Raw genomic sequence first — 26,977 nt, forward strand, 5'->3', positions numbered from 1 at the left:
CCACTAAGAGACTGTATTTCTCTTCTTGTTGAGGGATTGGGAGGCTTTTTGGCCTATTGGCCACAAGTAACTAAGAAACCCTGCCTCCTTCTAAATAAGGTTTTGATGAAAATGAGGGAGCCCAGGGAAAATGAGTTTTTATTACAAATGTGCATAATTTGATTTGAAGCAAATTGGGAGTCTGGCTCGGGGAAGAACTGAGGCTGGTGAAGGGGTCAAATCTAATTCTGATCCTCTAATTGCACAGACCAGTAAGTCTGAGGGTGGAAGCTTATAATTTTGGTTTGTCCTCACAAAGGCAGAGAAAAGAGTTTGCTAGTGCAAGTTTGATAAGAGTAGAAGAGTCCTTTGGTGGCATTTGGGGCTTGTCTGTCGGCTGATGACGAAATAGAGCTATCTATTTAGACAACTCTTCTGGAAGGTAAGAGAACAAAAACTGAGTTTGACTATGAACATATCTCTCTTTTTTTTTTTTGTGGGGCAATGGGGGTTAAGTGACTTGCCCAGGGTCACACAGCTAGTAAGTGTCAAGTGTCTGAGGCCGGATTTGAACTCAAGTACTCCTGAATCCAGGGCTGGTGCTTTATCCACTGCACCACCTAGCCGCCCCTGAACATATCTCTTATTAAAAACAACAACAACAACAACAACAACTGTTCAAAGACTTCTTGGGTAATACGGGCACTGGTTAATTTATCTTAATTAAAATATACTTATACTAAGCATCTTCTCTTTCCCCAGAATACAAGTTGTAAGAAGTACAGAGAATGTATCAAGGAACCAATAACTTCACTGGGGAAATGGGGCACATAACCTCTTTCTCAAAACATGACTCTCTAGGTGATGAATAAATGCTTAATGAATAGTTCATAGAGTCAGTGGCGTTGGGATTTGGTAGAAGGAGAGGTCACTTTGAGGTACTTGGTCACAAAGGCCTTGTGGGAGATAGGAGATTTGAACTGTTTCTTTAAAGATAAGAATTATAAAGGGTGAAGGGCCTCATTGTAAATGGGGTTGGAAAGATCCAAAGGGTAGAGGTGCATAGGTGAGAAAGTGTCATGCATACTTAGGGAACAGTGAATAAACTAGTTAGGCTGGAGTAAATAGTTTTTATAGTGGACTAGTAAGTGAGAAGACTAGAAAGGTCAGTTGGGGATAGATTTTGGAGTGCTGTCAATGCCAGGCTAAGGAATTTGGATTTCGGCCTATAGGCAGTTGGGAGTCACTAAATGTTTTTTCCCAGGGGGGTGGGAGTAGGGGAGGACGAAAGGGCATGATGAAAGTAATATTTTAAGATAGTACACCTGGCCAGCTGGATAGATTGCAGGAAAATGATTAGAGACAGAGACAAGTTGGGAAATATTGTAATAGTGAAGGTGAAAGGTAATGAGGACCTGGACTGGGGTAGTGATGGTGGAATGGAAATGAAGGTATTTAGAAATTTAGAAAAAGGACATTGTCATGGGATCTCCTCTCTGTCTCTCTCTTTCTCTCTCTCCATTTGGGATTTTCTTGGCAAAGATACTCTAGTGGTTTGCCATTTCCTTCTCCAGCTCATTTTATAGATTTATAGATGAGGGAGAACTGAGGCAACCAAGGTTAAGTGACTTTCCCAGAGTCAGTTTTCCCCTGCCCTATCCAGCAAGCTATCCCTTTAACAGTAAAAAATGAAACTAGGCAGGGGTGAGAAGCAGCCTAGCTAAATTAACTAACTAATTCTTGGACTGATCTTGACATATATGCAGCCCTCCATATTATACACAGTCCCTCATCTCTTTGAGGAAGAGAGGGACGACATGCATTTTGCATCTGTTCTCCACATCCCAAAGTATTTTTCCAAAGGACCTTTGTATTATTGTGAGAAGCAATTCATTTTCACTTTGTGATTACAAACCAAGTCTTACTACAACGCCATGTTGTATTCAATTGTATTCAAGTTCGGTAAAGGTGCTTAAGGTTTACTTTCTTCTTTGTTTTACCTTACTCAAGGTACCTACTTTATCTATGAAATATTGATTGAGACTTGTAATCTCATTAATATAGGGTAATTTTGGATGAGAAAGCTCCTGCCAGTGTAAATTGGCACCTTCTCCGTAACTTTTAGTCTTATACAGAGATGTTAGGTAAAACTTATAGTTTCCTTTGTACTGAAAACTGATAATTCACCCAGTCATCCAGTCATATGTCATCATAATGTCCGAGGTCTTCCTGTCCCTACCACCAGCTCTTTGTACACTTCCTTTGTATTAGAGGCATCATTTGCAAAAGGAACAAAAGAAAGAAAAAGATGTTGATGAATCATTTTTTAAAATGCACAGAAGAGAATGCAAGAAAGATCACAAGGGCACATGGCCAAATCAGGATGACAGCAACAACATTTAAGCTTTACCTAGTGGAAATTCAGTTTCATACAACTTTTTTTTTTTTTTTAGTGAGGCAATTGGGGTTAAGTGACTTGCCCAGGGTCACACAGCTAGTAAGTGTTAAGTGTCTGAGGCCAGATTTGAACCCAGGTACTCCGGACTCCAGGGCCGGTGCTCTATCCACTGCACCACCTAGCTGCCCCCGGAAATTCAGTTTCATAAGCTACCTACCTTTTCTTTGCACAGAGATATGTTCATATGTATTGGTATGATCATTTAGCCTTTACTTGAAGACCTCTTTAAGCATTCATTATCAACCTCAACTGGCTGGTCTGTCATGTTCTTAAAATTCTGGTAGGGAAGAAGGTCCATCCTCCATCCTTGGGCCTGGGCCTGGAATAAGAAAGACCCAAGTTCAAATGGGGCCTCAGACACTTACTAGCTGTGTGACCCAGGGCAAGTCACTTAACCTCTGTTTGCCCCAGTTTCCTCATCTGTAAAATGGATATGATAATCATAGCATGATTAAGGTAACCATGCTAAAGGTGTCACCATTTGGTCCCTCAATATGTGTCTTCCTCCTGTCCCTTTGTTATATAAGCTGCTTAAAGAATTTGTGCTATGATGTCATGGCATTCTTAAAACTTCCCACTCATGTCCTGCAAATGAATTTGAGGGGGCTTTTAGGGCTGATTTTCAGTTTCTGTTCAGGTGTCGGCAAGACACAAGACAGGTAGTGGTGATTGAGATTGGTACTTTTAACCTTTGGCTTGAAGAGCTCTTTAATTATTTTGGGGGAGTTCTACATTCAAGGATGGTTCATTCCCCCAAGAAATAGCTGTGGGATTGTTTGTTTTGGTTTGGTTTTTTTACCTATTACATTTGGAGAATTCAATCCAGTCCTAGTAATGATGGGGTGTGGGTGAGGGGGTTAAGGATACTTAGAGCTGGGGGCAGCTAGGTGGCACAGTGGATAGAGCACCAGCCCTGGAGTCAGGAGTACGTGAGTTCAAATCTGGCCTCAGACACTTAACACCTACTAGCTGTGTGACCCTGGGCAAGTCACTTAACCCCAATTGCCTCACTAAAAAAAAAAAAAAAAGGATACTTAGAGGTGACTGCAAGTGATTATGTAGGCAGGTGCTAATTTAATTTCATGTATATTGTCGTAGAAGAGGTTTACACAGAGAGATCCCATTGCAGAAATTTATAGCTAAATCATAGCTCTTTAAACTCCAAAAACCAAGTAAGAAGTGAGAGAAATAAAACCTTGGATATTACTGGGTTTTTTTTTTTTTAAAAAACTGCACATTCATTTGTATTGAACAATATTAAGAGTAGAGGTTCTCGGGGGCAGCTAGGTGGCCCAATGGATAAAGCACCGGCCCTGGATGCAGGAGTACCTGAGTTCAAATCCAGCCTCAGACACTTGACACTAGCTGCGTGACCCTGGGCAAGTCACTTAACCTCCATTGCCCTGCAAAAAAAAAAAAAAAAGAGTAGAGGTTCTCATGGCTGACTTTAATCAGGGCTGTCTGATTTAATTTCTCATTTCTAAACAAATAAAATATGTACAAGAAGAGTGTTAGTGGCTGAATTCAGTCAAAATGCATTCAAACTCATGGTCATTTTACCTTCAGAACAACAGGTTGTTAGATTACAAATATTACATAATTCTATAACTTTGCTAGGAACTTGGGGTTTACAGCTAAGTGGTGCGGAGATTAGAAGCAGCTCACTTACATATAGATTCCTTTGAATCAGAGGAGATAGCATAAGCAGTAGCCTTCAGACAGTAAGGGACATGGTGCTTGGGAGAATTGAAACTCCCATTGAGAATGGGTTTTGAACTTATGATGATTCTAGTACGGAAAACATTAGGTTGTAAGTTTGCTTATAAAATAGGTAGCATGAGAGTGCTGCATTTCGAGTCAGGTAAACAAGTCACTTCATCTCTCTGAGCCTCAGGCACCTCTGTAAGATCTAGCTACAAAGTTATATGAAGTAGGTTGGGATCTGGGATGGATGGAGTGACATCACATATTCTTGCCTACCTATTTCTTTTCCCCTTTTCTTCATACAATGCTTTCCCAAGTCATTCATGGATAAGCATGGATATGGATGTCCAGAAAACTATAAAACTGGTATCCTGACCAATCAGTAGTGCCTGGCCCCGAGTAGGTTTTTAATAAATGATACTTGAGTGTTGGTACTACTTGGGAGACTCTTTAAAATAGGTTCTTCCATTGGTCAAAGGATATGGGCTGTGCATGCCAGAGGTGTACAACTTATTGAAATCTTCCATGGTTCTACCCTTTATAACTAGGAAATTATTCCTTGTGGAGAAGGCATAGGATCATGCACATGTCTTGGGCCCAGGGAGAGTAGTTTTGCCTAAATAGAGGAGGAGATTATAGGATTAGGAGATGGTGGCCTTGGCCTGCTTAAGGCTGACTGAGTGTTTCTTGGTTTCTCACGATTGAAGACTTTAGAGGGCAGAGAGGGACCCTAAGGGATTTTTCAGTGCTGAAGGTGGCCATTGTGTAGCGTAGACTAGTAGTATAGTCAAGTCATTTTAGTAGACTTTTTCCCATAAAAGTGAAAACTTTATAGTCTTTTTTCTTTTAATAAGTTTTTATTGACAGCTTATTTTTATATCACCTTCATTTCTAAATATATCCCTGCTTCCCCTCCCCAGAGAACTATTCTAGGAAAGAGGAAAAAAGAAAGAAGGGGGAAAATAATTCAATGAAACTAACCAAACTATTAACCAAATATGATAATATATGTCATGTTTTATACCCATAGTTCCCCACTTTTCCAAAGGGGGGAGGGAAGTATGTCTTCTCCTCTCTTCTTCAGGAGGAAGCCTAATTGTTATTATGATTATCAGTAGGTAGGTGAAGCAACAGCTGAAGCACTGGGCCTGGAATCAGGAAGACCTGAGTTCAAATGGGGCCTCAGACACTTTCTAGCTGTGTGACCCTGGGCAAGTCACTTAACCTGTTTGCCTCCGTTTCCTCATCTGTAAAATGGATATTATCATCATAGCACCTACCTCCCAGGGCGGGTGTGAAGATTAAATGAGATAATAATAAAGCACTTGTTATTATTATTAACTCCGTAGCATTTGGTTTCATGGTATATGTCATTTTTCTGGTTTTGCTTATATAACTTTGCACCAGTCTTCCCCTCTTCCTCTGTGTTCTCCATAGTCATTGTGTCTTACATTCCGGTGATATTCCATTATGTTGCCACACAACAGTTTGTTTAGTCATCCCCAGCTGTAGTAGATGATCATTTACTCTGTTTTCAGATCTTTGTTGCTACCAAAAACAGTCACAAATATTTTGGTGTACATGAGACCTTTCTCTCTTTGACTTACTTCGGGTATATACCTGCCTAGCAATGGGCTCTCTGGGTAAAAGGGTTGTAATTTAATATTAATTTGGCATTATAAAAAATAGAATCACAACATTTGGTGGGGGCTAGAAATGGTCTTGGAGATCTAATTCTAAAAGCTCTATCATTTTACAGAAGGTAATCCTGAGACCCAGAGAGAAGGTATTATAATTTTTTTTTAATGGCCCACGGTGCTTTCTCAAAACCACACTTTCAAATGTTTCAAAGGTAAGGGTCCAGAAAACCCAAGAAGAGATCTTGTGCCAAGAGGACTGGTTTTTGATGGATGAACCTAGTACTGTAATGAGGATAATTTCCTGCCAATAGGAAATGAGTGTTGGAAAAATCCTGTTTCATGTTGCCAAATGGATACTACATCCCACTCAAGTCCAGCTGAAATATAACCTTATTGTTATTCTTCCTAAAAGATATTATCAAAACCAGAATTGTTGGCTTTGGAAATGGGATGTTGTGACTACAAGAACCAAGTGCCCTGCATCTTATAATAATTCAATATACCACATGTAATATCCCAAAGACCTAGGATGACCTACCTCTCTTAACAGAGCCAACAAAGCCCACACAGTTCTTTCTGTATACTTTTCAGTAAGACACCATACAATCCTGTAAAATTTGTTGTCCTTGTACTTATTAAGTGTCTACCTATGAGGGTGGGGGAGGGAGGAAGCTAGACCAAGTTATGAAGGAAGCAAGTCAAACACAATCCTTGCTGCTTTTAGGTTTATTTAAAAAAAAAAAAAAAGACAACTCCAAGGTGGATCTCAGAACAGAATGCCGTAGAGTAACAAACATTCAATTATGTAGGGCACGAAATGACAGGATCACAGAGATACTTCGCATTTATACATATTGTATGACTTTATATGATTTTATATATGATTCACTAGAGTTGGGGTAGGACAAAGGATATCATCGTTCTTCAAAATTCAATAAATCAGTTTCATTTTTTTTTTAAAGCAAACTTTGTTGTTGTTGTTGTTTGTTTTTGGTGGTGGGGCAATGGGGGTTAAGTGACTTGCCCAGGGTCACACAGCTAGTAAGTGTCAACTGTCTGAGGCTGGACTTGAACTCATGTCCTCCTGATAAAGCCAGTGCTTTATCACTGTGCCATCTAGCTGCCCCTCAGTTTCATTCTTTTTTTTTTTTAAGTGAGGCAATTGGGGTCAAGTGACTTGCCCAGGGTCACACAGCTAGTAAGTGTTAAGTGTCTGAGTCCGGATCTGAACCCAGGTACTCCTGACTCCAGGGCCGGTGCTTTATCCACTATGCCACCTAGCAGCCCCAATCAGTTTCATTCTTAAAATGAAGACTTAAGATATGGGCAGAGGGTAAGGTGATCGGAAGGAAGTAGAAATCATCAAAAGGTGATTTAATATGATTAGTATAGAGCCAAGTATCCTATTTTGGTGAAACTCTGAAGAAGTTGATAGGTAGAGGTGGATTTCAAAGAAAATTGCTATAATCTTGACTCCATTATGGATGGAGGAATAAATTAGCTTTTTTTTTTATTCATGGTTTTCAGTGGTGTTGGTGTTCCAGATTTACATAATCCCCCCAGTCATGCACCAGGTTATAATAACTAACAACATGTCAGTGTTTTTAAAACTTTAGCATATTAATAGTTTTGTGTCTTTAAGCCTCCATCTCTGCTTTTAGCTCTTTTTCTCTCAGCAGATGATCTGTCTTTTCCATTTAAGTCAACAAATATGTTTCAGGCAGTGTACCAAGCAATGGGGATGCAAAGAAAGGCAAAAACACTCCTTGCCCTCATAAAGCTTTAAATCTAATGTGGAAGTAATATTAAAAAAAAAAATCTATGTAGAAACAGTATATATCCAGGATAAATGGGAGATAATTTTGGAGAGGAGACACTTGCTAATGCTACCCTAATAAGGGGGACTGGAAAAGGCTGTTTGTAGAAGGTGTAATTTTAGTTGAGATTTGAAGAAAGTCAGGAGGAAAAAGGGCATTCTAGGCATAGGGAACAGCCAGTGACAGTGGACAGAGTCAGGAGATGGAGTGTTTTGTTGAGGGGGACAACCAAGATTGTAGACTACATGGAGGAGAGTAAGGTGTGAGAGGATTAGAAAAAAGGCAGCCGAATGGGATTTAAGGTTTTCTGTGACATATCGCCTACCCTTTCCTCCTGCCAGGGTAACCCTTGCCCTGGATCTTTGAATCTTCAGCCTATCCTCATCATCTACTGCCTCCTTCCCAGCCAGTACAAATATGCCTCTATATCCCTGAATACAAACCAACCCTCCATTCTGCTACACCTCAAACTCTGCCCCACCCCCATCAGTTTTCCTCTTAATTGACAAATCTTCTTGAAAGAGTAGTCCAGGATTATTGCCTTCTCTTATCATTCATTCACCCCTTACCCCCTGGAAATCTGGCTTCAGAAACTGCACACCATTGAGTTGCATTCTCAGAGGCCACCCCAAATCTCCTAATTGTCAAATTCAAAAGTTTTCCCCCAGTATTCAGTCTCTACAACCATCTATGCTGTTGACTGCTTTCTCCCCTGACACTTCCTTAGTTTAGCTCTGGGACTTTTTCTCCTCTGCCCGCCCCCCCCCAACCCCTAAATGTAGAATCATATTTACAGCTGGGAGGGACCAGAGGCTGTCAAATCTGGTCCCCTTATTTTACCGATGAGTTAAATGAGGGACATTAAGCAACCTGCCCAAAGTCACAAAGTAGTAAGAAGCATGAGAAGGGGAATTTGACCCTAGGTGCTGTTACTTACAAGCCTGTAAGCATTATTAACTGAAGGATATGATGTAAGACTGGTACTCTAGAGTAAAGCTAGGACTACACTCTCTGGAAGTCATTCCACTTAAAGCAACAGTTGGAGCTGTGGGCGTGGATGAGCTTCCAAAAGGAGAAAATGTAGATGCCTCCCAATATGTAACCTCTCTTGTCTGTTATTACTTCATTTCCCTTCCCACTGTCACCATCCTAGCTATAGCTCTTTTGGATTGTTGCAGTTCTAGCCTCTTCCCACTCTGATCCACCCAACCCATTACTATAAGAGTAATCTCCTGCTCCATAAGAATAATCATATTATTCTATCTTTCAAAAATATTCTGTGACAATTTGCCCTGTGATTCAAGAGTGTCATTTGCATATGTATATTTTTCTTTAAAACAGAGTTAACAAAAGTCTTTTTGGATTCTAGATCCTGCTTAGTTAAAAAATATAAAATCCTATCATTTAAAACCCTTCATACCTTTCCAGTTTCTTATACCTTACTCCATCTCCCCCCCCCCCCATATATACCCCACTATGTCCTTGGTAATCTAGACTCTTGTCAAATAACTTTTTACATTTTCACCCATCTCTGGACCTCTCTCTCATATCATCTCCACCTCCTGGCTTCTTTCAAGTCCCAGTTAACATCTCACCTTTTACAAGAAGCCTAAGCTCCTTTAATTCTCTCCCTCTGTTGATTATCTTCAATTTATCATGTATTTATCTTTTTTTTTTGTACATAGTTTTCCTATGTATTTTTTCCCCTATTAGACTGTGAGCTCCTTGGGGGCTGAGACCACTTTGCCTTTCTTTTGTGTCCCCAGTATTTAGCGCAATGTGAAGCACTCAATAAATGACTGTTGATTTGATTAGAGTATAGTGAAGAATACTAATATGTCCCGATTACTTGAACATGAGACCTTTTGCATTCTCTGGTCCTTTATGATGTCCTTTATCTGTATGAATAAAGAATCTAATATTTAGAGAGCCTTATTGACTGCCTGTGTCTGGGCAGCCTGGCACCATTTGGAGGGAAGGATTTTCCTGTAGATAAAAAGTGGAGGTAGCCCTATAGTAGTTGGCTCCATAGCTACGGGTCTTGACATACCTTGAGGATTTTGCTGGACATCAGGGCTTTAAAATCTGTACTGGACCCACAAGGAGCAGAATGGATTAGTAAGAGGGATTCAGCCTTGACCCAATTTTCTAGCATTGCCACTTCACCATGATTAATATTTAACAGACATCTGAGAATCCAGATATAATACTTCTTGAGGCCATTATAGAATTCAAGGAGCCAGCCTCATTAATCCAAACTTGGCAGGTGGTTAGAAGATTTTTGTTTTTATTCTGAGAAGCTCTTTTTTTTTTCACCTCAAGATGATTTGTCTGGTTTTGAGCCATTTGGGGAGGCAATAAGGTAAATATTTGAACTGTTGCCCCCAAGAAGCTGAGAATGCAAAGCTACCTTACCAAGGCTAGAACTGTTTTGTCTGGGATGATAGAGAAACAGCTGGGCAGTGTAAAGATGATCATCATTGTGAGACCACTTACAAACCCTTAGTATAAAAGGAAATCCCAAGTTCTGATTTTAAAAGCATCTTGACATCTTAAAACAATATGCCAGGAAAAAACCTGTCTTTAATAATGAATGCTGTGGGAAAAGTCACTAAATTTGGAAAAGATTTTTGAGTAAGGAATCTTATTTAGTAAGTAAAACAATGATTTAAAAAAAAAAGACCTGATCTTTTCAAAGTGTATCCTAAGAGATTTAGTGCAGAGAAACACCTGGAAAATCAATCAAAGGATTTTGAAAATATTGCTAGAATGAAGGTGTTTTTGGTGTTTTTATACACCAGGAAGTCATTTAAAAAAAATACACCCTGGCCCCTTTGTACTGAAGGGAGGGGGAGCTTATGCTCTGGAGAAATTGGCGGCAGAATTGCTTTTGTGGGGTGATTCCTATGTATTTCCCTTTGGGTAAAACTTGTGGTTTTAAAAACCAAAAGCAGACTAAGTTTTAAAAGCTGTTTTCAAGCTCAAAGCCAACTGGATTGAAATATTCTCTCCCCAAAAAGGAATTAAGTCCAACAGATGACTAAATCCATGGCCGCCAGGGATTACCGTGCCTCATTTTGGGAGTGTACTCTACTTTGGTTTCCCCATCAGACTCAAGAGTTGATCCACTTACAGATAGACTAGGAAAGGGAAGAAAAATATCCAAGTTGGTATCCTGGAAGAACCTGTGCATTTAAAAAAAACAAAAACCACACATTTCTTAATTCCAACCAAAACAAATGAAATTTTTTCCTTATGCTCTGAGTACTGGCCATGAGTTTTGTCTTAGAGTTAACAGATGTATTTTTAAGACTTGCTTAAGTTACTATAATGTTAAAGCTAGACTTTCATCCTTTACTTTAAAATACACAAACACACACATATACATATTTTAAAGCTGGTGTGTGTGTGTATGTGTATACTTTTGGTGTGTTTCTAGGTATAACAGCTTCATAATATGTTTAAGGTGGCTTCCTTTATATGTCAATCACAAAGCAATTAAAGACAATCTGTAAGCAACTAATGGAGCTTTGATGTGGAGTGTTATGTAAACACTGTTGATTTAGAAGACTTTAATATCTAAGCCAAATCAGAGTATTCCTAATTTCTATTTCCCTCTTTTCTACCTCCACTTTGCCCTGTTCTTTTGTTATATAAATACAGTACAGAACACTGAGACTCCATAATATTACTGTACTCCTTTGTTCCTTCCCCGACCCTCCCCCTGCCAGGGTTAAATGAAGGGGATCTTCAAAGCATTGTTGACATAAAATACTTCACAAAGCTTTGAAGATTTTATTAGACACACTGGAAGTCAATCTATTTCCTGGAATCAGCTGTAAAGTGAGTATCTCAGAAAGCCATTTCTTAGTATGGATGACAATAAATGCTCATCAGCAATGCCAAAACCACACACAAAAATCAAAATTGCCAGCAAAATCAAATGTTTGCATACTTATATGGACCTCCTTAATATCAACTGCTGGATGATGTGAGTTCAAATGAGCATACATTTAACCTTTCTCTTCTCACAGGGTATTTCATTAGTCCCTTGAGCATAGAAAAAGGCACACAGATTGGTAGTATCATTCACATTTGTGAATAATTTAAACTGCTGTGCTATGAACAAATAAATGAAGCATTTACTGAGTGTTTATTCTATGCAGATAGAAAAAGATAACTACCCTTGCTGTCAAAGAACTCACATTCAGATGTTCACAACACAAATCAATCAATAAACATTTATTAAGCACCTACTATGTGCCTGGCACTGGGCCAAACACTGAAGATACACTGGAGATACAAAAAGAGGCAAAAGAAAGTTCCTGCCTTCAAGGAGCTTACAATCTAATGGTGGAGACAATATGCAAACAAACATACATATGGAAGTGGTACTATAGATGTTTTAATTTGGAAGTGCACTCAACAATTATAGCACTTCAGCATTATAAGAGACCATCAGGAATTCCCTGTTCACCTTCCTGGCCAAGTGATTATCCAACCTTTGCCTAAAGACTTCCTGTGAAAGGTTATTCCCTGCTTAATCAGATCACTGAGTTGTGTATATCAAGCCAAAAGTTGCCTCTTTGCACTTATGTTTGCTCCTCTTAGTTCTACCTTCTGGTACCACCTAGAAGAGTTCTAATTCTTCTTCCGTTGGACAGCCTATTGAACGCTTGAAGACAACCATCACTTACTTGTTGCCTTTTCCTCCCACCCATTTCTTTTAACCAACCCTCAAATGACATTATCTCAAAATCCTTTCCCATCCTAGCCACCTTTTCTGGACATCCATCCATTCTCTAGCTTATCCACATGTCGCCTTCCACTTCACTGGCTGTTCCCATGCCTGGAAATCTCTCCTATCTCATCTCTACTGTCTAATTTCCCTGGCTACCTTCCTAAAATTCTGTCTTCTGCAAGAAGCCTTTCCCAGTCCTCCTCAAACTCAGTGCCTTCCTTCTTACCTTGTGTGTACAGGCATACTTGGAGATATTAATCATAGAAAAGTTATGTTTAATCTATACTGAAGTCTATTAAGTGTGCAATAGTATCATGTCTAAAAAAATGTACATACCTTAATTAATACTTTATTGCTAAAAAATGCTAACCATTCTCTGAGCCTTTAGGGAGTTCTAATCTTTTTGCTGTTGGAGGATCTTGCTTCGATACTGGTGGTTGCTGAGTGATCAGGGTGTGGTGGTTACTGAAGATTGGAGTGGCATTGGGCAATTTCCTAAAATAACAAAAGAAGTTTGCTGTGCGGTTTGACTCATCCTGTCACACAAACACTTGGAGGCCATAGTAGCATTATTAATTGGCCTAATTTGAATATTGTTGCGTCTCAGGGAAATGGGGGACCATAGAAGAGGGACAGAGACTGGGGAACAGCTGGTGGGTGGAGCAGTCAGAACAAATACAATACTTATTGATTAAGCTCATTGTCTTATATACACACAGTTTGCGGTGCCCCCAAACAGTTATAATAGTCCCATCAAAGATCAGTGATCACAGGTCACCATAACAGATATAATAATGAGAATGAAAAAGTTTGAAACATAATGAGAATTACCAAAATGTGACATATAAGAGACATGATGGGAGCCCATGCTGTTGGAAAAACTGTGCCCATAGACTTGCTCCATGCAGGGTTGCCATAAACCTTAAATGCAATCAATCAAAGCCCAATAAAACAAAGTGTGCCTTTCCATCTTATTTGTACCTAGTTGTTTCCATTCTATCTCCTCTTTTAGAGTATGAGTTTCTTGAACAGGGGCTGTCTTTTGCCTCTCTTTGTATCCTGGCACATGGTACATTTTCTGGCATGTAGTAGGAAGCACTTAATAAATACTAGTTGATGTGATTGACTTAGCTGTTCTCAGCAATACAGTGAACCAAGACAATTCCAAAGGACTCATGATAAAAAATGCCATCTACCTCCAGAGAAAGAACTGATAGTCTGAACACAGGTAAAAGCATATTATTTTTCCCTTTCTGTATTTTTTTCATTGTTTTTTTCCTTTGGGTCTGGGTTGTTTTGTGCAACATGACTAAAATGATAATATATTTTACATGATTGAACTTGTATAACCTTTCCCTCCCCCCCGCCCCCAGGTCAATGAGGGTTAAGTGACTTGCCCAGGGTCACAAACTAGTAAGTGTCAAGTGTCCTCCTGAATCCAGGACTGGTGCTATATCCACTGTGTCACCTAGCTGCCCCGCCCCCCCAACATATATAACCTATAAAAAATTGCTTACTATTTCAGGGAGAGGGGAGGTGGGGGGAGAGAGAAAATTTGGAACTCAAACTTTCTTGTAAAAATGAATGCTCAAAATTGTCTTTTATATGTAACTGGGGAAAAAATCAAATATTTTAAAAAAATACTTGTTGACGTTGTTCCTAAAACTTGGTTCCCCAAACTGGACACATCATTTCAGATTTTGCCTTATCAGAGCAGAGTACAGCTAGACCAACACCTCTTTATTCTGGGACAATGCAAACTAGCACTACTGTGTTGATGATTCTTAACACTCATCGAGTCTGAACTTTTTTCTTTCGGAGGAACTGCTTTCTAGTCAAAGCTCCCCAAATCGTACTTGGGGATTTTTAAAAAAATCATGGTATAAGACCTTTCACTTCTCCCTATTAAATTTTATCTCATTAGACTTAGGCTGGTGACCTAGGCTAACAAGATCCTAATCATTATCCCACATTAGCAATTTTTTCAAGTTTTGTGTCATTTATAAAATCGATGAGTATGTGATAATCTTTGCCTTTATGTTGCAAATAAAGATGTTATCCACATAGGAGGCAGCTAGGTGGCTCAGTGGATAAAGCACCAGCCCTGGATTCAGGAGGACCTGAGTTCAAATCTGACCTCAGACACTTGACACTAGTTGTGTGACCCTGGGCAAGTCACTTGACCCTCATTGTCCTGCTCCCCCCGCCCCCAAAATTTTATCCACATAAAGTCAGGCATAAATCCTTGACCCACTCCACCAAAGACCTTCCTTTTGACTTTTTTTTTTTAATTTTTGGTTAGATCTGTGAATTTATGGGCATTAGGAAGACTTTACCAATCTGGGTCAGCACCCATTTTGTGACTTGTAGTCTTAGAGGGTTGCCAGTGAGTTCCCCCACTTCTCTGGTGTCACCCAGTCCCAGGATGTGTCCAAGGTAGGACTTGAATTCAGGTTTTCTTGACTTGGAAGATATCCATTATTGCAGCCTGCCTTTGATACTGCTTCTAAATTCCTTTAGTGTACCACGAATTGTAACTTGACTTCAGCAATTCAGCCGGTTTTAAAATCTCCTAGCTAGAGTATTTTCCAGGCCATATCTTTTAATCATTTCTATAAAATACCACAAAGTAATTTTTCAAATGCTCTGCTTAAATCTAGATAAACTTTCTGAACATATCTGAATCTGTCAGCCTAATAACCTTGTTAGCAAGGGAAATGAAATGAGTTTGTTCTAATTCTTTTTTATTTTTTCATTCTGAAATAGAAATAGAATGGGCATTTGCATATACATAATAGAACAGAAAGAGAGGGTTGTACATGAAACTGCAAGCTTGCTTTTCTTTTTAAGTAGAGAGTGAGATCAAACTTTCAAAGTTATCCTGCTTGTCTGACCTTCCTGGCTTTCTGATTTCTATCCATGTTTAAAAAAGAAAAAAGATGCCTCAGTGTCTCCTTTTTTTTGGGGGGGGGGGTTACCCCATCCTTCTCTCTTGCCCTTCCTACTTCAGTCTTCTCTACTCCATCCTCATTAGAAAAGAGAAAAGAAAAAGCTCTTGTAAAAAATATACAACATATGCAAGCGGAACAAACACAATAAATTCCTACATGGATTATGTCTAAAAATGTATGTCATTCTGCATTGTATTGATCAAAGTTCTCAGGTCTTTCATAGTTGTTCTTTTCTTTATAATGTTATTAGATGAACTGTTTGGTTCTGCTCACTTTACTCTGAATCAGTTGGTACAGATCTTCCTCAGTTTATCTGAAACCATCCGTATTAGCATTTCCACAGGGCAGTGATATTTCATTACATTCTTTAGCCATAACTTATTTGGCTGTTCCCCAATAAATAGATGGATACCTCAGGCTAGTTTGATGTATTTCCTGATGAAGTCACACTAGCTGGCTTTTTGTATGGTAGGTGCCCCACTAACCATCTCTTATGATACCTTCCAGAACTTATCTAGGCAGCAAGGTCAGATTATGGGCCTGCCATTTGTGAAATTTAAAAAAAAATCCTTCAAGACCCAATTTATTTATTTTTTAAAAAATTTTATTCCATTTGTGATATATAATTACATTTTATACATATATCAAACATAGATCTAATATACTAATTTGTAAGACCCAATTTAAACCACAGCTTCTCTAGGAAGCTTTCTCTGATTACTCTGATAATCTTCTGTATTTTGTCACTCTTTAACTTCCATTCTTCATCTGAATGATTTCTCTTTGAAACTTGACAGTTTTGTTAAGTTTCCCATCCTCTCCTGGGCTGATTTACACTTTAGAATTTTAGTCTATGGTATGCTACTTATCCTTTCCCTAAACACTTTGAAATCTTCTCTCTCTAAATCTTGATTCTATTTCAGACTATTCCCAAATTTCTTCTCCTCTATCATAAAATCTAATATGGCATATTCACTTTCCTCCAAGATTCCCTTCATTTCCTTTCTGGCAGCCAAATTGTTATCCATTCATCTAGTCCAAGCCTACTGTTTTTGTTTTTTGGTGTGGTGTGTTTTTTTTCAGATTAATGAATTAAATCCCAGAGCAATGACATGACTCGCCCAAAGCATCCCCATGGTTAGTGTCAGAATCAGGTCCAAAACTAGGTTTCCCAGCTTGAACCTCAGTGTTCTTTCTGCTCTACCACATCCCCTCCAGAGCAATATGGCACCGTCATTACAGGATTATAAATCTAACCCTTGAAGGGACATATATTGGCTTCTTGGTCCAAGGCACAGATGAGGAAACTGACACTTAGGGAGAGGAAGTGCCTGGGTCAGTGGCAGAGGCAGAGGCAGAGGCAGAGTTAAGTCCATGGGCTCCCATGCTTTCTTCACTGTACCACATACCTTTCTTTGGGTCTAGTTTAAATAATTAGTTATATAAAGTAATTTAACAAGTGCTGATAACAATAGTCCTGTTATAAAAAAAAAGTTCAGCTGTTTTATGGAGGTATTTGTGTATATGGTATAATAAAGACTGTACAGTGGGCTTCTTGCTACCCTCTCTAACCTTGTGTAATCCATAAATAAATTCTTAGGATGAATAGAAGGACTGGGCTGCATGCTCAACTCTATTTTTGATAGTGGAGGGTTCACATCATTTTTTTTTTTTGGCGGGGCAATGGGGGTTAAGTGACTTGCCCAGGGTCACACAACTAGTGAGTGTCAAGTGTCTGAGGCCAGATTTGAACTCAGGTACTTCTGAATCCAGGGCTGGTGCTTTATCCACTGTGCCACCTAGCCGCCCCCCACATCATTTTCTAAACACTGAGGTGTGAATTCTTAAATTACTAAAGGATCTTTTCTTACTACACATGAGCCAGTTGGAAATTGTGTGTGTGTGTGTGAGAGAGAGACAGACAGACAGACAAACAGAGACAGAGAGACAGAGAAAAAAAAAGAGGTGGGAATTAATAGGGGAAATTGGATAAATGCTTTATGGACCCTTATCAAAGATAGTAATAGCCTGTTTCATGAGGTAGTCTTGTCACGATAATAGTTCTGACCTTAAAAAAAAAAAATCCTGAAATCATCATGTCCTTAGTCAGTCAAACAAGCACTTCTAAAGTGGTGATCATGTGCCAGACACTGACAAACTCTGGGGATAGAAAGAAAAGCAAAAACAGTCCCTACTTTAAAGGGGCTCTCACGTCTTAATGAGGGGCATGAATATGAACATAACTGGCACATGTCAGATTTATACAAAACAGAGGGGAAGGAATCTCAGGGGAAGGCACAAAGCAGCAGGTGGGGGGAGTAGGGAAGGGTTGGGGGGGGGGTGCTTCTGCTAAAGTGATTTGAGTTGTCCAAAATGAATTTCCTTTTAGATGAGAGAATATTTGATTCTTTACTTCTGAACTTTGAATTCCAACCCAAATTATACTTTAGCCTTTATACTTTAAACCTAATCCCTTATCATCAGAGTACTTCACATTCTTCTTTTGGACAAGGAAGGTTTAGAACAGGGATGGCTAACTGAGAGCTTTCCTGGCCCATTGATACACATGGAATTATTTAAACCAAGTCAAGGGATACCTTTGGGGCTAGAAGGAGCAGTCAGAACTGGGCTATTGCCCTGGTGGGGAAACTTGGAGTGGAAGGAGAATTAGGGCAGTTCTTAGAACTTGGAGAGAAAATTAATTCTTACTGTTGAGTTCCCTGCAGATGTGTTGCAACCACTCACTCCATCTCCAAGCTCCGGGAGACTTGTTTTTCTTAAACAATTCTCTATTGTTATTAAAAGTACTAGTGTCTTCACACTTGTTGGACACTAGCCCCGTGGTTTGTTGAAGCTTGAGAAACTTTGGAGGGAAAATGGATTAAAAAAAAAAAACCTCTCCATAAAATGAAAATTCTTTCCCATACTTTTGTCTGGCCAGCAAGAATCTTGTAGAATTTGCTGTACTTTTACAGCTGACAGGTGTTAGACTAATGGTCAAAGATAGACTGAAATTTGGTCAATTTTCAAGAGTCAGGATTTTGTGAACGTGACTGGCTTACTCTCTCCAGATGAGAGATTTTCATCCATCTGTGTATAAAATATGTCAGGAGTGGTCAACAAATAAAATGAATGTTTATTTCAGAACTTGGATAATGGCATTACCAACTTTAGACTTCAGAAATCACTGTATTTTTACACATAGCAATGAATTATTTGGTTAGTACAACCTATGGGGAAAAAAAAAACTGGGCCTTCTGATTTCTTCCTTTATACTATGTAGTCATGCATGCATGTGTTAAATTTGTAGCTGGTTCCTGACTTATGCTAGCCACTTATTTGATTGGACATGGAGACTTGAAAGAAAAGTTCCGTCCATTTCTTAAAGTGCTGTTTCTTTAGCTTCTGTGGGAATTGTCTTGATCTAGCAATTGCCTCTTCCTTAGATGCCCCCATTTGGATGACTAAATTGGCACTTGCTCCTATGGGCTTAGGACAACACAGCTTGCTGGGGCTGATGTATGTTTTGGCACATGCTTTTTGGTCTTCCCTTTCAGGTACTTTTCCTGTGGGTTTTTTAGAGGAAAAAGTTTGCTTCAGATGTGTTAACCATTTTTATTTCTGATGTTTCTTTACTGGGGTTTCCTCTTTCATATGGAAAAATTTTCCCCCTTGGGACTTTGCTCAGGCTCTGTGGCTTTGTAAGAGCCACCACCATTGCCACCACTCGAGGGTTTGAAAGCTCTGTTGTGATACTCTCAAACAAAACTGAAGATCTAGCCCCTTTGAAGACCAAAGGGAGATTCACTTTAGTGAAGGGAGTTTATTTTAACAACTCCCTAGTCCATCAACCCTATAACCTGAGGACCTCCTGTGAGCAAGTGTTGCTGAACTGTAAGAAGTGGCAGGAGAGAAAGCAACCTAATCATTTATATACCTGGATGAAGGAAATGTGGGAATTCCAAATGCCCGAAGCATTAAGGGAACTACCTCTGTAGGAGATTACAGACCCAAGCACTGAGGGAGGTTGGTGGTTTCTGGCTTTATCCACTGAGGACTTTGATGCTTATTTTAGATGTATCAACTTCATGTGTCATCTACATCAGCTGCTATTTTGTCTCAAAACATCCTCCAGCAGTTGGTGGTGTGCCAGTCTCCAAAAGCCCTCACTGGGAGAAGGAGCTGCTTTGCTAAGGTGCTAAGGAGCACCTCAGTCTAGTTCCTTTCTTTCCAAAGTTTTCTTATTGCCTAATATTTTTATTATACCATAGTTGTTTCCTCCCATATCCAGTCATGAGCTTCTCTTTGTAACAAACTAAAAGACAGGCTGCACCTGACCATGGACTTCCTTTTTTACATCCACAGTCCCCACCTCTACTGAGAGGAAGAAGGTATATTTATTTTCTTATCAGTCCTCCAGGAGTGAGATTGCCCATTACATTCATCAATCAGTCAATAAACCTTTATGAAGTGCCTAAGTGCTTGCTATTGTGCCATGCACTGCCCATTCATCAGTTTGATTACTTTTTCATGTTATTGTTTACATTACTGTAGTTGTATATGGTTTGCTTTCATCATTCTGCCTCACTTCCGTTTTATCCTGTGGTTCTCTGAATTCCTTGTTCTTTCTTCTGATGCAATAATCTAGTATATTCATATACCAGAATTTGATCAGTGGTTCCCTATTTGATGGGCCCCCATTTTGTTTCTAATTCTTCAGGCAGTTGGTAGCATAACAGACAAACCTTGCTGCACTCAGAGTCAGGAACACCTGGGGTTGAATTCTCCCTCAGACATTTACTTGCAGCATGACCCTAAACAGATCATCTCTCACCCTGTTTCTTTTTTTCTTTTCTTTTCTTTTTCTTTTTTAGTGAGACAATTGTGGTTAAGTGACTTGCCCAGGGTCACACAGCTAGTAAGTTCTCACCCTGTTTCTTTATCTGTTGAATGGGAATAATAAGAGCATTTATCTTAAAGGGAGAAAACATTTATAAAGTACTTTGCAAACCTTAAAGCACTCTATAGGGTTCCCAAAAGTCAATGTAAGCTTTAATAACTTAATTAAGCTATAATAGCTTAAAATATCACATAAGCTATTAAAGTTTAAAATGGCTCCAAGACTTTTGGGATACCTTGCATAAATACTAGCTATTATTTTTGTTGTGAGTACAAAGAGTGTTGCCATGAATATTTTGTCATATATGAATGTGTATGTCCATTTATTTGTTTATGTTCATATTGTAAGTTGTGTGTGTGTGTGTGTGTGTTATAAATGTTACCTTTCTGTTGTTGGCCATATGCCTGGTGGCAGGAGTGCTGGTTTAAATATAAGCTCTTTCCAGAGTCTTGAAAGAAATATTAGAACCCTTGAAGTTGCAAAGCCCCAAATTCCACTCTTATCCACAAGGGGTTGTTGAATACTTAAAATATGCACAAAAGACATGGTCTCTGCATGCAAGAAATTTGCAATTGAATTGGGGAGAGAAGACGTACACATGTGAAATCTAGCAATGACATAGGATATTATGGAGAAACCCTGACCCTGGGGATCAGAGTAATTAGGAAAAGCTTCAAGGAGAAACTGAAGTTTAAGATGGGCCTTAAAGGACCTAGGTAATGAATAAGTAGATTATAGGACTAGAGAGATCAGAAATTAAACTACTTCTTTGGCTTGTGAGGCCAGAGTCCTCCAGGAATTTTCTGAGAAGAAAGAATCTTCACTTTCTAGGAAAACTGTCCAGGATAGAGAGTGGATTACTGGAAAACCAGACCCAATAGCTTTGGTAATGGGCACAAGTTGGCTCTTTAGAGGAAGATGGCAAATATTTTATAAAGAAATCTCTTACAGATGTGTTGAAGTGACTGTTACATAAGCACTAAATTCCTATCTGAGGCACTTTAACATGTCTCCTGCTAGGGTTAAACTTTCAGAAGAATTTTATCTATCTCCTTCTCCCCCTCTCCCCCCCCAATTTTTTCCTCTCCTCTTCCTGGGATCGGTAATTTCTAGAAAGTATGCCAATGACTTTTTCTAGCCTTTGAAGGACCAAATGAAGAAACCTACATTTTCCACTAACATTTTTGTAGCAATTTCTCTCTGTTTTTGAAAAGTTGTTGCTACGTTTGTCAAGAGGGATAACTCAGATTATAGTCATGCTTCCACTAGGGTTCTTCTTTGTGAGTTTATAGGACCCTGCAGTAGAGTTTGAAATACTGTCCATGGAATTACCTATTTGAGGGCCACTTGTCCAGATTGGCCTTACTCTGGGCAGAACTGGCCCTCATTGTCTTTTTTTTTTTTTTTAGTGAGACAATTGGGGTTAAGTGACTTGCCCAGCTAGTAAGTGTTAAGTGTCGGAGGTCGGATTTGAACTCAGGTACTCTATCCACTGTGCCACCTAGCTGCTCCTCATTGTCTTTTGATAATGCTAAAAGGTTGTTCTCTTTAAAAACAACATTCCTCTACAGTCTAGGGCACCTGAAATGATCATTTTTCAGTTCCTTCCTTGGCTTAAGGTTTTTTCCTTCTAAAGGCTCCCGTTAAAATTAAATATTCCATAATAATGCATTGTCATTAGCAGCCATTAATGCTTCATAACATGAGTTCACTTGCTCCCTGGGTATCCTAGGAGTCTGAGGGATTGGGACACAGGAAAAGTCAGTTTTGATGGGAGTCAGAACACAATTCTCTGATCCTCCCCTACTAATTTTTTCTCTTTTTTTTTTTGCGGAGCCGTGGGGGTTAAGTGACTTGCCCAGGGTCACACAGCTAGTAAGTGTCAAGTGTCTGAGGCTGGATTTGAACTCAGGTACTCCTGAATCCAGAGCTGGTATTTTATCCATTGCGCCACCTAGCTGCCTCAGCACAGTAATATTCTATTACATTCATATGCTACAACTTGTTTAGCCATTCCCCAGTTGATGGGCATCCCCTTAATTTCCAATTCTTTGCCACCACAAAAAGAAGAGCTCTGAATATTTCTGTACATGTGGGTCCTTTTCCATTTTTATGACCTCTGGTATATAGACCTAGTAGTGGTATTGCTGGGTCAAAGAGTATGTACTGGGAACATGAATTTAGAGCTGAAAGAGACCCCAGAGGTCATCTAGTCCAACCCCTGAGGCCTGGAGAGTGGCTTTCCTGAGTCCACACAGGTAGTAATTGGTAGGATTTGAATCTGTGTCCTCATTCAACTATACCATTCTGCTTCCCCAGTCTCTTTGGTTCAGAGTTTTAGTGTTGGAAGGAATTGTAGATTCATCTAGTCTGACTTAGCCATTTTACATATGAGGAAACAGGAAAGAGAGCTCACCCTGGTCACACAGGCAGATCAAAAAAGGGTGTGGGTCACTTTTTAAAAAATTCTTCAGAGAATTTCAGGATGTTGAAAAGCCTCTCCTGGCCTGGACTCTTTCCCCAAAAAAACAAACTGCTCTGAAGAGCTGTCCATTAAGCACAGTGAAGACTGGGAGTGAAGAAAGAAACATTTGTCTAACTAACCAGGGAGCATCATGTGAAAATTCCTCACTGCCTGAAAATACTTTCTGCCACTGAGTTTTCCTTAGAACTAAAGCTGTATTAACCATTACATTTTATGGGGAAGGCCTAGGTCCCCAAGTAGGGAGACATCCCTTGGTGTAGTGGTTTCTACTGGGTAATTTGGCTAAAGAAGTCCTCAAGGAAGTGTTACTGATTAAGTACTTCTAATTCCACAAGTGTTCAGAAAAGAAAGGGAAAAAAAAGCAAATGTAGTATCAGCTGTGTACTTTTCCATGATTTCTTTTGTTTCCTTTATTTTAATGAATGGTTAATTAGGCAGGTTATACTTTATATGGCATGGTGTCTTGCGGGGGGGGGGGGGGGAAGAAGCGGGGAGAATCGTACCACAGAGCACTGAGCGGGTTTATGCCAAAGGAAAAAAGTGATTCTGTTTTGCCATTAAATAAAAAGAAAATCAATTAAAAAACCCAGCAATTTGTTGTCTGTGTGTACCTTTGTCTTCAAAGATACACATAACTTTTACTTATCCTTGATTCACTTTCACTAATGAGAACATGGCTGACTATATCTCCCCCCCTTAGTTCTAGGGATGCCCCTGAATGACTGGGGGGGGGGGCATTTTTCTCTAAGGCCATTGGCTCAAGCCCTCTTTCTGGTGTGTTCTCCCAAATAGTAATTTCCAGTTACCATTAGCATATCTTTTTTGTCATTGATGTCCTGCTGTGATTGGTACCCCAGCATCATTATTAAACTAATTAACTTCAATTAGCCTTTCCAAAGGGATAGTTAGTGAGAAAGATATAGCTAGAACAGAAGTATTTTTCCTCCGTGTCCAGAGGCCTGCTCTTCCCTAGTCTATCCTAGTCCCTAAGGAGAGTGGGCTCAAACTCAATAGCCTTTGCCTGCCCCTCCCCCCCCCCCAGTATTCTTTAAAAATGGCGCAGGGGATGGATGAGTTGCTCCTTTTCCCTCTTGGTTGCCTTTGAGCCACTGTTAGGTTGGGTTAAGTTGGACCCTCATCACTCTGCTCCTCACAGGACTTGATGTGTGCAACATCTGGCATCGACTTCATCTCTCAGGGCTCTGGTGGATTGTTCTTCTGACTTTTGAACTTCACAAGGTCACAAGAACATCTGATACTCTTCCACTTATGAGCCTGAAAGAATAGATACAACAGAAATAGAAGCAACTGTGGGCAGTGAGCCAAGTGGCCCCAGAGATTTAACACTCCTCTCTTCAATGGGGTCAATCAAGAAAGAGGAAAAGCCCTGACCCCTTAGTACCTTTCTTGGTTCAGGCTCAGCAGCCAATCACCATAATCAGACTGGAAATAAGACCTACATCTGTTCAAGTCTCCGTGGCCTTTATCATTGGCCAGTTCCGGTGGCTTGTTACACACATATTACTGGGTGTTTGAATTGTACCATTTAAAAATGCTTTTTAGTTGGTGAGAATCTCATTAAAAGCTCCCTTCTGGTGAACCTGCAGCAAGGAAACGAGGATACATCTTATCTTTTCCCCCCATTAACATGCTGGTTGGGTGGTGGTGTTGGTGCCTCCATAGGGCAGTGGGAGACAGGAGGAATTAACCCTGTTTGGTACCACATTGTTGAAGATGGATTCCATCCCACTCCAAAGCTCTGTAAAGAAAGAGCTCTGGAAGCTGAGTACAGAAGTATAATGGGGAAACTAATTTTCTCGTTGGCCTTTGTCCCCAGAACAAGCTATTTACAACTCCGAATCCAAAAGGCGTTTATCAAGCACCTACACCAGGTGCCAGACCAGGGAGGATTTCCCTTTATTTTTGTGTGAAGCATCTTAATGTGGTTTCCCAAAATAGAACACTGCTTACTATCAATGTTTAGAGAGGAGCTAGGATGGAAATGTCCGGGAAATAACCTGGAAACTGAACCAGAGGGCTCTGGAAATTCACTGATTATGCCACTACTCCCAAAATTAAACTTCCCTTTAGAATTGGACTTTGGCCTTGCCCCTCTGTCTTCCATAGAGAATCAAGAGAAGTTCATATTCTTCTTCAATCCTGTTAGAGTAGTAGCATTGGTAGTCATGATAATAATATTTATTAGAGTGTTTGAGGTTTATGAAGCATTTTATATAGTCTCTTCTGATCTCCACAATGACTCCATGAGGTAACTACTATTGCCATCACTCTTTTACAGAGGAGGAAACTGAGGCTTTAGAGGTTAAGTGACTTGACCTGGGTCAAACAATTATTAAGTTTCTGAGGCAGGATTTGAACTTGGGTTTTCCTGACTGCAAGTCCAACAGTCTAGTCACTGTACCACTTATCTGCCAAGTACAAGGACATATTTTATTATACAATATGAAAAAAAAGCTAGGACTCTAACTTGTTTACAGATAAGATTAATGAATATCTGTTTTCTTGGTTTCACTTTTTCTCTACTCTCAACTCAACTGGGCTTTGTTCTTTTCTCTCCCTCCTCTTAAGAAAAATGTTCTATTTTGGCCAATAGAAGATAAGCTACAAATTTAAGCCAAAATGGTATTCTCTAACTACCCATACAGATTATTCAACCCTTTTTGATAGCTACACAAGGAATATTGGGGGGGGGCAATGGGGGTTAAGTGACTTGCCTAGGATCACATAGCTAGTAAGTGTCAAGTGTCTGAGGCTGGATTTGAACTCAGGTCCTCCTGAATCTAGGGCCAGTGTTTTTATCCACTGTGCCACCTAGCTGCCCCACAAAGAATATTTTGAACAAATTTGTTTTGGGCATCTTTCTCAGGTCCACCCTTCCCAGTCTGCTCTTTCCTAAGCAAAGGTAAAAGTAATCCTCACCTTCTCTGCTATTCCAAAATATTTTCCAGTTTTTGTATCTGGCCCACTTCCAGATTCCCAAATACTTCTTTGGGATATGAATTTATATTTGAATAGTGACTATAATTATATAATATAGCTTTCATCAAAACCCAAGAAGCTTATAACAACATCCTGGGACAATGGAGAAAATGGACCATAGGAAAAAAAATTAAAACCAAAGATTCATGGGATATGTTATTGTAGAGCTTATTAATTATTTTAGGTGAAGGAGAGAAGCCATCCTTGTCATTTTTATAGGGTTTTGGGGTTTGGTTTTTTTTAACATAAGAAAAACCACTCTCCTTCAATTCCACTACTGACAGTGGTTGAATAATTTAAAAAAGAGAAAAGATCTTCACGGGCAGAAAATTAATCACTGAAGAAGATCCTGGTCTACTTTGGGAATCTACAAGGTTGTCATATCACTTGCTGTATTGTTTCCCAGTTGGCAAAATAGTAACTTATGGTTTTCCCCCTTCCTTTTCTTTAGAGGACAGTTTACATCTATCGCTTGAGAAGGTGGAGAACGAATGATGTTATTTGGCTTCACCAGTGAAACCACGCTCTGAAGATTAAAGATTGAGGTAAGTGGGGATGGCGGACCATTATGGTCACTGTTGACTCACTTTGTGTCCAGAGAAATTGTTATCTTGCCCTGTGAACTACTGGCAACTGTTTCTGAAAGGTATCAGTGGCCTAGGTAAAATGACAATGGGCCTTTAGGATTTCCGGAGAGCTTTTCTTAATAGTTACCCTGTTTGATGGATATTGAAGATGTTATCCCTTATTATGCGAGAAAAGGTTTAGAGAGTAACTTCACACAGGTGGTAGGAAGATGACTCACTAGTCAGATGATTTCTATTTATTTGACATAGATCTGTGATTTTGCTGTAGACGGCAATCTGGCTATAACTAAGGAACATAAGTGTTAGAAAATTGCCTGTGACTCAGGCAATCACAGTTAAGTGACTTGCCCAGGATCACACAGCTAGCAAGTGTCTGAGCGCAGATTTGAACTCAGGTCCTCCTGACTTCAGTGCTGGTGCTATCTAGCTTTCCCTCAGATGATTTCTAGTCAAGCACTCTACATTATGCTAAGCTGCTTCTTCATTTTTTTGGGGGGGGGGAGTGAGAATAAAGAGAATATTTTTATTGCCAATTTATTAACGTTAGTATACAGGTTTTTGAACAAACTAAAAAAAATGAATAAGGAATAAAAACTTTATTTGGCTTTTTTTATCTGGCTTTGATAAGAAAGTATAAGATAATAGACTTATCTTTCTGTTTTGATCCCTAAAATGGTTCTTGAAATGTTAGAGTTGAAGGGGACCTTGGAGAAAT

The 26,977-nt window shown here is 39.5% G+C and overlaps 1 long non-coding RNA gene across 2 annotated transcripts in view; it reads left to right on the top strand.

The window, feature by feature from the left end:
- The window catches only part of LOC122729842, a 74,305-nt gene extending 48,085 nt beyond the window's left edge, over window positions 1-26,220 (top strand). Inside the window, exon 4 of one of the 2 annotated variants that reach the window (XR_006353360.1) lies at window positions 26,127-26,220. This is a non-coding gene — a long non-coding RNA (uncharacterized LOC122729842). Of the gene's footprint in view, window positions 1-5,256; window positions 5,387-26,126 lie in introns of those variants that run through there. The other variant, XR_006353361.1, reaches the window with a different exon arrangement.
- Window positions 26,221-26,977: the final 757 nt, after the last annotated feature.

Source organism: Dromiciops gliroides, chromosome 5, assembly GCF_019393635.1.
Source record: "Dromiciops gliroides isolate mDroGli1 chromosome 5, mDroGli1.pri, whole genome shotgun sequence".
In the NCBI taxonomy this organism is placed as follows: Eukaryota; Metazoa; Chordata; class Mammalia; order Microbiotheria; family Microbiotheriidae; genus Dromiciops; species Dromiciops gliroides.